Genomic DNA, 12,156 nt, shown 5'->3' with positions numbered 1-12,156 from the left:
TCAGGTCTTTCTCCCACCCTGCAGCTTTCACATTGTGTCTCAGCATTGCCACACCGTCCAAGCTCACACACACAGAGACACAGACAGACAGAGAGACAGAGAGAGATAGGTACATAGTGAGAAATACAGACACCGGGTGAGTGAGGACAGAGAGAGAGAGAAATACAGACAGAGAGAGGGAGATGCAGAGACAGAGAGGGACATAGCGAGAGAGAGGGAGATTCAGAGGGAGAAAAATATAGAAAGAGAGAGACAGGGGGTGATACAGACACCGAAACAGAGGTGGAGATACAAAGAGACTCTCAGTGTCAGCGTCTGCACAGCACTTTGCACAGAAGTAGCCAATATCCTGGCGCTGCCATTGTGTCTAATCACATTGAATCACAGACAAATGGTTCCCCAGTTTGATCCTGGGTGGAGACATTATGCCTTGCTTTCTGTCTTTCTCCTCCCTCAGGGAACTGGCCCAAACTCACACCCCTCACTCTTATTTTCCCTTACTGTCCTGCCACCCAGTCGTTCAGCGCAGATTTCGGACTGAACAATGTGTCAAAGGAGAGTCATCGAGTCCTAGCCCACAGTTAATCCATTTGCCTGCAGACTATGGGGTAATTGAGCAGGGCCAATCCACCCGACAACTGGGGGCTCACGCAGTCTTTGGGCTCTGCTGACACCTCAGCTAAATATGTGGACATACGGTTGATAAACGTACAGACCTGTATATTCAAATGATAAATTCTGATCTCTGTATGCAAATGTTTGCGTATGTATGGTATGACCAACTGTTTTATGAATAAAGTATATTTTTGAAATAAAGGAAGAGACTGGAGGAAGAAAGCCTCATGTTTCGTACTGGGACCCTTTAGCCACACGGGATGTGGATTTTACTAGTTTCCTCATTTTTCCCTACCCCCACCTTATCCCAGATCCAAGCTTCTAAATCGGAACTGCCCTCCTCTCTGACTTATCACCATTGCCCCCACTTCCATCGACACATCGCACTTTCAGCTATCTTATCCCCAAACCCACACCCCCTCCCCCTCGGCTCACAGCCTGATTCCTGATGAAGGCCGTCTGCCTGACACTTTGATTCTCCAGCTCCTGATGCTGCCTGACCTGCTGTGCTTTTCCAGCACCACACTCAGGACTCTGATTTCCAGTCCTCCATCTCTCTGACAGTGAGAGAGAGCCTGGATCTCAGGGATGTGGCTCCAAGATCCATGTTGGGTAACTGACGTCTTTAGAAACACACACCTTCTCTCCAACAGCTCTCTGACCCACTCCAAAATCTCCACTGACCTCTCACTTACCCTGTCCCCAGGAATCAATTCTCAGCTTCGGATGGGGGAACGTGTGAGTTTGGGCCTTTTTCCCGAAAGGAAGATAAAAGCACCGCAGCATAATGTTCCCACCCAGGATCGAACCGGGGACCTTTCGCGTGTGAGGCGAACGTGATAGCCACTACACTATGGGAACAATGCGTTGGCATCGGGCTTGTACATGTCTAAGTCCACCTGGGGATAGCCTGAAATACATTGGTAATCTATCCAATTTCAGTCCCATTTCCATCCACATGTCACATTTTCAGCTGCGTTTCCCCCAGACCCACTCCCCCTCCCATTTATCTCTCCATCCCGTTGGCTCACAATCCTCATTCCTGGCGAAAGGCTTTTGCCTGAAACGTCGATTCTCCTGCTCCTCGGATGCTGCCTGACTTTCTGTGCTTTTACAGCACCACAGCCTCGACTATGATCTCCAGTATCTGCAGTCCTCACTTTTTCCCATCTTTAAACTTTGAACACCGTTCACTTCCTCTTTGGTCAGCTGACTCAACATAAATTCTCTCTTTCTCTTCTCTTTCTCTTTGGTCTCTCCCTCATTTCCTCCTCCCCGCCAACCTCGCTTCTGTATACATATAAAAAAATCCTTTTCCTAATTTGGAGGTGCCAGTGTTGGGCTGGGGTGTACAAAGTTAAAAATCACGTAACACCAGGTTCTAGTCCAAGCGGTTCGATTGGAAGCAACAGCTTTCAGAGCGCTGCTCCTTCATCAGGTGGGTGTGGAGGACGCAGTTGTAAGACACACAATTTACAGCAAAAGTTTACAGTGTGATGTAATTGAAATTATACATTGAAAAATACCTTGACTGTTTGTTAAATCTCTCATCTGTTCGAATGACCATGATAATTTAACTTCTTTCATATGTAATTCACAAAACTTTTTCCAAAAGTTACATTCTCAGGTTAACTGTAACAATTGGTAAAAGAAAAATGAGGTCTGCAGATGCTGGAGATGCAGTTGAAAATGTGTTGCTGGTTCCTGATGAAGGGCTTATGCCCGAAACGTCGAATTTCCTATTCCTTGGATGCTGCCTAACCTGCTGTGCTTTAACCTGCAACACATTTTCAACTGTAACAATTGGTATCAGCCCAGATAAGATGTTGAAGGTGTTCGCCCCCTGTGTTCTGTTGTCGGTGCCATAATGTTCAGACTGATTCCAACCTAAAAAAAAATGAGTTAATAGAGGCTTAGATAGATTCATGCAGTTTTTTGAGCAAAGTAACTCTGCAAGTACAAATTCACCCCACAAGTGCATACGTGTATATGGGTTTTTCTCTTTCTCATGCAACTCAGCCAGCATTGTATACCTTATACGCTGCAGGCAAGGATGCCCTGAGGCATGGTACATTGGTGAAACCGAACAGAGGCTGCGACAACGGATGAATGGGCGCCACACAACAATCAACAGACAGGAGTGCACTCTCCCAGTTGGAGAACACCTCAGCAGTGCAGGACCTACAACCTCAGACCTTCGGGTGACCATCCTCCAAGGTGGCACGGTGGCACAGTGGTTGGGGTGGCACGGTGGCACAGTGGTTAGCACTGCTTGCTCACAGCGCCAGGGACCTAGGTTCGATTCCTGCCTCAGGCGACTGACTGTGTGGAGTTTGCACGTTCTCGTGGGTTTCCTCCGGGTGCCCTGGTTTCCTCCCACAGTCCAAAGATGTGCGGGTCAGGTGAATTGGCCATGCTAAATTGCCCGTCAGCGGGTCGGTGTGGACTTGTTGGGCCGAAGGGCCTGTTTCCACACTGTAAGTAATCTAATCTAATCTATAGATGACCACCATTGCACTACACACACCCACCTACAGACAGACTCACTCACAACTCACATGTGCACTCTCTCTCACAGACACAAACAGACACAGTCACACACATCCACACACACAGGACACACACACACAAACAGACACACACAGACACACGCAAGGTCACACATACACAGACACGCACAGTCTCACACATGCACACATACATAAACATACACACACAGACACACACACAAACTCACTAACACTCACACACAAACACACATTTATCAAATGCATTCTCTCTCATATACATATTTTACAACTTGTTGCTTTGTCAGAAAGGGGGGGGGAGGAAAAAATATTCTCAAACCATTAATGCACACTACCCCACACGCACACACCGTGGTCATTAACAATTCCACCTGGTCCATCAAATGAGGTTGAATGATTTCCCACCAGATTTGTGAGTTAGCTCCCCTCCAGCAGGATGGAAGGGCGAATTATTAGTGGTGAGGTGAAGCATTTCAGGAGAGAGATATAGAACAGTGTCAAAGGGTAGCAGCAGGGTGGGAGTTGTTGAGTTTGAAGTGGATGTCTGCATTGAGTCAGTCGCCAGAAATGGAGATGGGGAGGTCCAGTAAGCGGAGGAAGGTGTCTGAGGTGGTCCAGGTGAACCTGAGGTCAGGGTGGAAGGTGTTGGTGAAAAGAGCAATAGGTCAGGTGGCATCCGAGGAGCAGGGGAGTCAACATTTCAAGCATTAGCTCTTCATCAGGAATGCAGTGGCCCATTGGGGCTGAGAGATAAATGGTAGGGGGAGTGGGGCTCGGGGAGGAGGGAGGTAGCTGAGAAGCGGAAAGTGATGGCGATAGATCGGAGCAGTGTGTGGAGCAGATAGGTGGGAAGGAAGTTCAAGAGGGCAACCCCAAGTTGGAGTGTTGTATCTGGGATAAGGTGGGAGGAAGGGAGATTGGAAAACTGTTGAAATTGAAATTGAGTCTGCGTGGGCAGAGGGTCCCAAGGCAGAAGATGAAGCGTTCTTCCTTCAGTCATTGGGTGGCTGGGATTTGGCATTGGAGAAGACCCAGGACTTGCATGTCCTTGGCGGAGTGGGAGGGTAGTTGAAGTGGTTGGCCACATGTCATTACAGTTGTTTAGTGTGTGTGTCCCGCAGTTGTTCTCTGGGACATTCCATAAGTTGACATCCTGTCTACCCAATGTAAAGGAGACCACATCGAGTGCATGGACACAGCAGATGAGGTGTTTGGATATGCAGGAAAATCTCTACCAGACGTGGAAGGATCCTTATGGACCTTGGATGGAGACAAGTGGGGAGGTGTAGGTGCAGGTTATGGTCCTTGAAGCAGGAGGTCATCTGGGATGTTCTGGAGTGGAATTGATTATTCTGGGAGGAGATGTGGCGGAGGCAGAGAAATTGGGACTGATGGGTTGCACTTTTACAGGAGGCGCGGTGGGAGTTGGTGGGTTTGAAGTGGATGCCCGCTTTGTGTCAGTCACAGGATATGGAGATGGAGAGGTCCAGTACATGGAGGAAGGTGTCTGAGATAGGGGTATTGGGAAGCAATGACTTTTGAATGGCTTTTGATACAGACAGACTCTAATCTCACACCTTCAATGCATTGTCTGAGCTGAGAATTCACCTTTATATATATATATTTAAAACCTTGTTATCTCGAGAATGACAGTTCAAAGAAGTTCTGGGATTTACATATTACTGCTCCGAAACCTGCAACCCTTTCTCAATGGTGAAAGACTTAACACCAATCTAGGTTTGTTCAATATATTCTTTCAGTTGCATGACACTGATCTTTTGCTATAAATTCTGTGTCTTGTGATCCTGCTCCACAACTCCCTGATGAAGGCGCAGAACTCAACAGACATTGTTTCCAAATAAATCTGTTGGACTATATCCTGGTGTTGTGAGATTTGTAACTCTATCTTGTGAAGGCACAGCTACAAACACACTGCACTTACAAACCATAAATACCTGCAGCAGCTCAATCTGCTGTTTCTATTTGCAAAATATCTCTCTGAGATTAAGGCACAGCACCGACCTCACTGGGTATGGAGGTCAAATGCACTCGTCAAAGCAGCTGGGAGGAACTGAAATGCTCCATTATATCTGCCTGTGATGACTCAAAAGAGAAAAGTTTACTTCTTTCACAACTGAAGTCAGGAAGTGTGTCCCAGCTCTTGCTCAGAGATTTGACCTGTTCACAGTGAATCACAGGGGTGACTCCAAGCCAGAAATGACATGTACAAAGGTCAGGCATTTGTGAAGTTTCCATGGTGTAGTGGTTGTCACGTTCGCCTCCTCCGTGTACGGTTCGCAATTCGATCCTGGATGCTGTCAACGTGCTTTATCTTATGTTTTTCCCCTCCTTCATGGAAGTGGGCCAAATCTCACAGAGTGACTTGCTGGCGACACAGAGTTGTGTAGACTCAGGCTCTGAGAGTCACTCTCTCTCTCTGCATCTCTCTCTCTGTGGATCTGTGTGTTTGCAGTGAGGACATGGGAAAAAGGTAATTGCCAATTCCCCCCACAGCAGTAGAAGGCCATGCATTCACGTAGCCCGGCTAGCTCAGTCGGTAGAGCATAAGACTCTTAATCTCAGGGTCGTGGGTTCGAGCCCCACGTTGGGCGATGGGCTCCCCTTTTAAAACACACACACATTCCCGAACAACAGCTCTCTCCCATTTGGACGCGCCCTGATCTTTCACTGCTCTGAGTCAATCAGAAGGCTCAATACTCTCGGGTTCCTGGTGAAGGGCTTTTGCCCGAAACCCCGATTCTCCTGCTCCTCGGACGCTGCCTGACCTGCTGTGCTTTTCCAGCACTACCTCGGCAAGGCCCGGCTAGCTCAGTCGGTAGAGCGTGAGACTCTTAATCTCAGGGTCGTGGGTTCGATCCCGGCGATGGGCTCCCCTTTTAAAACACACACACATTCCCGAACAACAGCTCTCTCCCATTTGGTATGCGCCCATGTCTTTAGTGGCACAGTGGTTAGCACTGCTGCCTCACAGCACCAGGGACCTGGGTTCAATTCCCGCCTCAGGCGACTGACTGTGTGGAGTTTGCATGTTCTCCCCGTGTCTGTGTGGGTTTCCTCCAGGTGCTCCGGTTTCCAAAGATGTGCGGGCAATTCAGGTGAATTGGCCATGCTAAATTGCCCGTAGTGTTAGGCAAGGGGTATATGTAGGGGTGCGGGTGGGTTGCGCTTCGTGCGTGTCGGTGTGGACTTGTTGGGCCGAAGGGCCTGTTTCCACACTGTAAGTAATCTAAACTAATCACACTTCCCTCTGATCTGCAGTCCTCACTTTCTCCTAATTTCTCCCTGCAGTCTGATGGAGTGCAGCGACACACAGACTCTCTCTCTCTCTCTGCAGCCGCTCGCTTCACTGAGAGCTCCATTACCCAGTGCTGCTGCCTTTCCTACCGACACTGGGGGAGGATGAGGGCTGCACTCACTCACAGACACAAACTGTAACCTGCGGCGCTGTAAACCCGCCTGGGGCAGGGGAAGCGAGTCTGACTCCCCAGCAGCAGGTGCCTTGCGGGGGTGGGGGTGGGTTAGGGGTCAGTTTTATCACAAGCTCACACTCCAGTTCATTTATGAGGTTAGAAAAAAAAATAAACGCACACAATCAAGAGAGAGACAAAAACCGTCAGTTCAAAGACAAGCTGCAGCTTAAATCAGCACTTGAGACCGCTCGGCCAGCCTGACACATACTAACCCCACCCCATTCCGTGTTCAATCTTCACACGAAGGCTGAGTCCAGTCAGTGTCTGCACACACCTCTCTGTTCACACACACTTCTATCAAACTCTCTCACTCACCCACATTCCAGCCTGTTGTTTTGTCAGCACCCCCCCCCCCACCCCACCCTCCCTTGAGTACAAATGTACACAAACAATGATGCTTTATTCCCACCTCTGCCCTGAAGGACCCCGTCTCGCCAATCAAATCTTGCAGCAGGGCTCAGTGAGACTTGAGCAATGTGCTTTTCACAGCCCGGACACTAGGGGGGGCCCTACACGATTACATTGAACTGGGCATCACACTTCATATCTCTCTCTCTCTCTCTCTCTCTCACACACACACACACACACACACACACACAGTCTCTCTCTCACACACAGTCTCATAACTATGTCTCTGGTGGTGAAGTCTGACTGTAGGTGACAGAAATGGTGGAGGATGATGCATTGTATTCAGAGATTGGTGAGGTGGAAGGTGAGCACAAGGGGGTTTCTATCCTTGTTGCGGTTGGAGAGTTGGGGTTCAAGGGCAGAGGTGTGGGAAGTGGAGCAGTTGTACTGGAGGGCATCGTTGACCTCCTGGGAGGGAAAATTATGGTCCTTGAAGTAAGAGGTCATCAGGAGTGTTCTGGAGTGGACTTGATTCTTCTGGGAGCAGATGCGGTGGAGGCAGAGAAATTGGGACTGATGGGTTGCAGTTTTACAGGAGGCGGGGACGGAGTTGGTGGGTTTGAAGTGGATGTCCACTTTGTGTCAGTCACAGGGTATGGAGATGGAGAGGTCCAGGAAGTGGAGAACGGTGTCTGAGATAGGGGTATTTGGAAGCAATGACTTTTGACACAGACAGACTCTAATCTCACACCTTCAATGCATTGTCTGAGCTGAGAATTCACCTTTATATATATATAAAACCTTGTTATCTCGAGAATGTGAGTTCAAAGAAGTTCTGAGATTTACATATTACTGACCCGAAACCTGCAACCCTCTCTGAATGATGAAAGACTTAATACCAATCTAAGTTTGTTCAATATATTCTTTCAGTTGCATGACACTGTGATCTTTTGCTGTAAATTCGGTGTCTTACGATCCTGCTCCACAGCTCCCTGATGAAGGAGCAGAACTCAACAGCCATTGCTTGCAAATAAACCTGTTGGACAATACCCTGGTGTTGTGAGATTTTTAACTCTATCTTGTGAAGGCACAGCTACAAACACACTGCACTGACAAACCACAAATACCTGCAGCAGCTAAACCTGCTGTTTCAATTTGCTAAACGTCTTTCTGACACTTGATGGCACAGCACAGACCTCACTGGGTATGGAGGTCAAAAGCACTCGTCAAAGCATCTGGCCGGAAGTGAAATGCTCCATCTATCTGCCCAAAAGAGAAAGTCTACCTGTTTCACAACTGATGTCAGGAAGTGTGTCCCAGCTCTTGCTCAGAGATTTGACCTGGTCACAGTGAATCACAGGGGTGACTCCAAGCCAGAAATGACATGTACAAAGATCAGGCATTTGTGAAGTTTCCATGGTGTAGTGGTTGCCATGTTCGCCTCCTCCGTGAACCGTTCCCAATTCGTTCCTGGATGCTGTCATCGTGCTTTGTCTTATGTTTTTCTCCTCCTTCATGGAACTGGGCCAAATCTCACAGCCCCATCCCCTCATTCCTGATGAAGGATTCATGTTCGAAATGTCGATTCTCCCACTCCTGGGATGCTGCCTGACCGCCTGCGCTTTTCCAGCACCAACGCCTTTTGACTCTGATCTCCAGCATCTGCAGTCCTCACCTTCTCCCTGTGACATCAAGTGGCCGAAAGACATCTTGCAAAAAGAAACAGCAGGTTGAGCTGCTGCAGGTATTTGTAGTTTGTCAGTGCAGTGTGTTTGATTGGAGCTACGCCTTCACAAGATAGGGCTGTGTTTGGGCAGGTTCACAGGCTGTAACAGAGATCTGGTCAATCTTATTTTTATTCAGAGAAAAGCTAATGGTAGACCTGGGAATTGCATCCAGGTCCCAGACAGGGGCAGCAGAGAGTCAGATAACTGCAAGTTCACAGAGAGTGAACTCTTGGAGAGCAGTTGCGGATGCTCTCTCCTGACCTTACAAGGGAATGGATGAGGTTGGTGATGGTTCATGAGATGGGGGTGTCACCTGGTGAGGCCAGAGGGTGTTACCCGTCCCTAATTGCCCCTTGAACTGAGTGGCTTGCTGGCGACACAGAGTTATGTCGACTCAGGCTCTGAGAGTCACTCTCTCTCTCTACATCTCTTTCTCTCTGTGGATCTGTGTCTGCAGTGAGTGCAAGGGAAAAAAGTAATTGCCAATTCCCCCCACAGTAGTAGGCGGAAAGGCGGGAGCGAGGCCCGGCCAGCTCCGTTGGTGAAGCATGAGAATCTAAATCTCAGGGTCGTGGGTTCGAGCCCCACGTTGGGCGATGGGCTCCAATTTTAAAACACACACACATTCCCGAACAACAGCTCTCTCCCATTTGGATGAGCCCTGATCTTTCACTGCTCTGAGTCAATCAGGAGGCTCAATACTCTCGGGTTCCTGGTGAAGGGCATCTGCCCGAAACGTCGACTCTCCTGCTCCTCGGATGCTGCCTGACCTGCTGTGCTTTTCCAGCACCACACACTTCCACTCTGATCTCCAGCATCTGCAGTCCTCACTTTTCCCTAATTACTAGCTGCAGTCTGATGGAGTGCAGCGACACACAGACTCTCTCTCTCTCTACAGCCGCTCACTTCACTGAGAGCTCCATTACCCAGTGCTGCTGCCTTTCCCACCGACACTGCGGGAGGATGAAGGCTGCACTCACTCACAGACACAAACTGTAACCTGCGGCTCTGTAAACCCGCCAGGGGCAGGGGAAGCGAGTCTGACTCCCCAGCAGCAGGTGCCTTGGTGGGTTGGGGGTCAGTTTTATCACAAGCTCACACTCCAGTTCGTTTATGAGTTGACAAAAAATTAAACGCACACAATCAGGAGTGAGACAAAAATCGCCAGTTCAAAGACAAACTGCAGCTTAAAATCAGCACCTGAGACCGCTCGGCCAGTCTGACACATACTAACCCCAACCCATTCCGTGTTCAATCTTCACACGAAGGCTCAGTCCAGTCAGTGTCTGCACACACCTCTCTGTTCACACAGACTTCTATCAAACTCTCTCACTCACCCACATTCCAGCCTATTACTTTGTCTGCCCCTCTCCGGTACAAATATACTCAAACAATGATGCTTTGTTCCCCCTCTGTCCTGAAGGACCCAGTCTCGCCAATCAAATCTTGCAGCAGGGCTCAGTGAGACTTGAGCAATATGCTTTTCACAGCCCGGCCACTAGGGGGGCCCTCAACTATGACATTGAACTGGGCATCACACTTCATCTCTCTCTCTCTCTCTCTCTCTCTCTCTCTCTCTCTCTCTCTCTCACACACACACACACACACACACACACAGAGTCTCTCTCACACACACACACAGACTCATAACTATGTCTCTGGTGGTGAAGTCTGACTGTAGGTGACAGAAATGGTGGAGGCATTGTATTCAGAGATTGGTGAGGTGGAAGGTGAGCACAAGGGGGTTTCTATCCTTGTTGCGGTTGGAGAGGTGGGGTTCAAGGGCAGAGGTGTAGGAAGTGGAGCAGTTGTACTGGAGGGCATCATTGACCTCCTCGGAGGGAAAATTATGGTCCTTGAAGTAGCAGGTCATCTGGAATGTTCTGGAGTGGAATTGATTCTTCTGGGAGCAGATGCGGTGGAGGCAGAGAAATTGGGACTGATGGGTTGCAGTTTTACAGGAGGCGCGGTGGGAGTTGGTGGGTTTGAAGTGGATGTCCACTTTGTGTCAGTCACAGGATATGGAGATGGAGAGGTCCAGGAAGTGGAGGAAGGTGTCTGAGATAGGGGTATTTGGAAGCAATGACTTTTGACACAGACAGACTCTAATCTCACACCTTCAATGCATTGTCTGAGCTGAGAATTCACCTTTATGTGTGTGTATATATGTATATATATATATAAAACCTTGTCATCTCGAGAATGTGAGTTCAAAAAAGTTCTGGGATTTAGATATTACTGACCCGAAACCTGCAACCCTCTCTGAATGATGAAAGACTTAATACCAATCTAAGTTTGTTCAATATATTCTTTCAGTTGCATGACACTGTGATCTTTTGCTGTAAATTCGGTTTCTTACGATCCTGCTCCACAGCTCCCTGATGAAGGAGCAGAACTCAACAGCCATTGCTTCCAAATAAACCTGTTGGACTATATCCTGGTGTTGTGAGAATTTTAATTCTATCTTGTGAAGGCACAGCTACAAACACACTGCACTGACAAACCATAAATACCTGCAGCAGCTAAACCTGCTGTTTCAATTTGCTAAATGTCTTTCTGACACTTGATGGCACAGTCCAGACCTCACTGGGTATGGAGGTCAAAAGCACTCGTCAAAGCATCTGGCCGGAAGTGAAATGCTACATCTATCTGCTCAAAAGAGGAAAGTCTACCTCTTTCACAGCTGAAGTCAGGAGGTGTGTCCCAGCTCTTGCTCAGAGATTTGATCTGTTCGCAGTGAATCACAGGGGTGCCTCCAAGTCGGAAGGGGCATGTACGAAGCTGAAGCAGTCGTGAAGTTTACTCACGGTTATCACGTTTGCCGCACGCGCGACAGGTCCGCAATTCGATCCTGGGTGGGAACATCGCGTTTTATCTTACGTGTTTCCCCTCCTTCATGGAAGTGGGCCAAATCTCACAGCCCCAACCCCCTCTTTCCTGATGAAGGGTTCATGTTCGAAATGTCGATTCTCTCACTGCCTGACCTCCTGTGCTTTTCCAGCACCACGCCTTTTGACTCTGATCTCCAGCATCTGCAGTCCTCACTTTCTCCCTGTGTCATCAAGGGGCCGAAAGACATCTTGCAAAAATAAACAGCAGGTTGAGCTGCTGCATGTATTTGTGGTTTGTCAGTGCAGTGTGTTTGATTGCAGCTATACCTTAACAAGATAAGGCCGTGTTTGGACAGGTTCACAGGTTGTACCAGACTGAGATCTGGTCAATCGTTTTTTTATTCAGAGAAAAGCTAATGGTAGATCTGGGATTTGTACCCAGTTCCCAGACAAGGGCAGCAGAGAGTCAGATAACTGCAAGTTCACAGAGAGTCGACTCTTGGAGAGCAGTTGCGGATGCTGTCTCCTGACCTGACAAGGGAATGGATGAGGTTGATGATGGTTCATGAGATGGGGGGGTCGCCTGGTGAGGCCAGAGGGTTTTACCAGTCCCTAA

General features: G+C 48.6%; 3 non-coding genes across 3 annotated transcripts; 2 read left to right on the top strand and 1 right to left on the bottom strand.

Annotated features, from left to right (window-relative positions):
- Positions 1–1,403: 1,403 nt before the first annotated feature.
- trnav-cac (transfer RNA valine (anticodon CAC)) lies at positions 1,404–1,476 on the bottom strand. Its single transcript has one exon. It is a non-coding gene; the product is annotated as a tRNA-Val (tRNA).
- A 4,206-nt stretch (positions 1,477–5,682) lies between these two features.
- trnak-cuu (transfer RNA lysine (anticodon CUU)) lies at positions 5,683–5,755 on the top strand. Its single transcript has one exon. It is a non-coding gene; the product is annotated as a tRNA-Lys (tRNA).
- A 206-nt stretch (positions 5,756–5,961) lies between these two features.
- On the top strand, positions 5,962–6,034 carry trnak-cuu (transfer RNA lysine (anticodon CUU)). The gene has a single exon. It is a non-coding gene; the product is annotated as a tRNA-Lys (tRNA).
- Positions 6,035–12,156: the final 6,122 nt, after the last annotated feature.

Source organism: Hemiscyllium ocellatum, unplaced genomic scaffold (genome assembly GCF_020745735.1).
Source record: "Hemiscyllium ocellatum isolate sHemOce1 unplaced genomic scaffold, sHemOce1.pat.X.cur. scaffold_898_pat_ctg1, whole genome shotgun sequence".
Taxonomy (NCBI): domain Eukaryota; kingdom Metazoa; phylum Chordata; class Chondrichthyes; order Orectolobiformes; family Hemiscylliidae; genus Hemiscyllium; species Hemiscyllium ocellatum.
The sequence above is the reverse complement of the archived record's forward strand: the minus strand, read 5'-3'. Positions and strand labels throughout refer to the sequence as shown.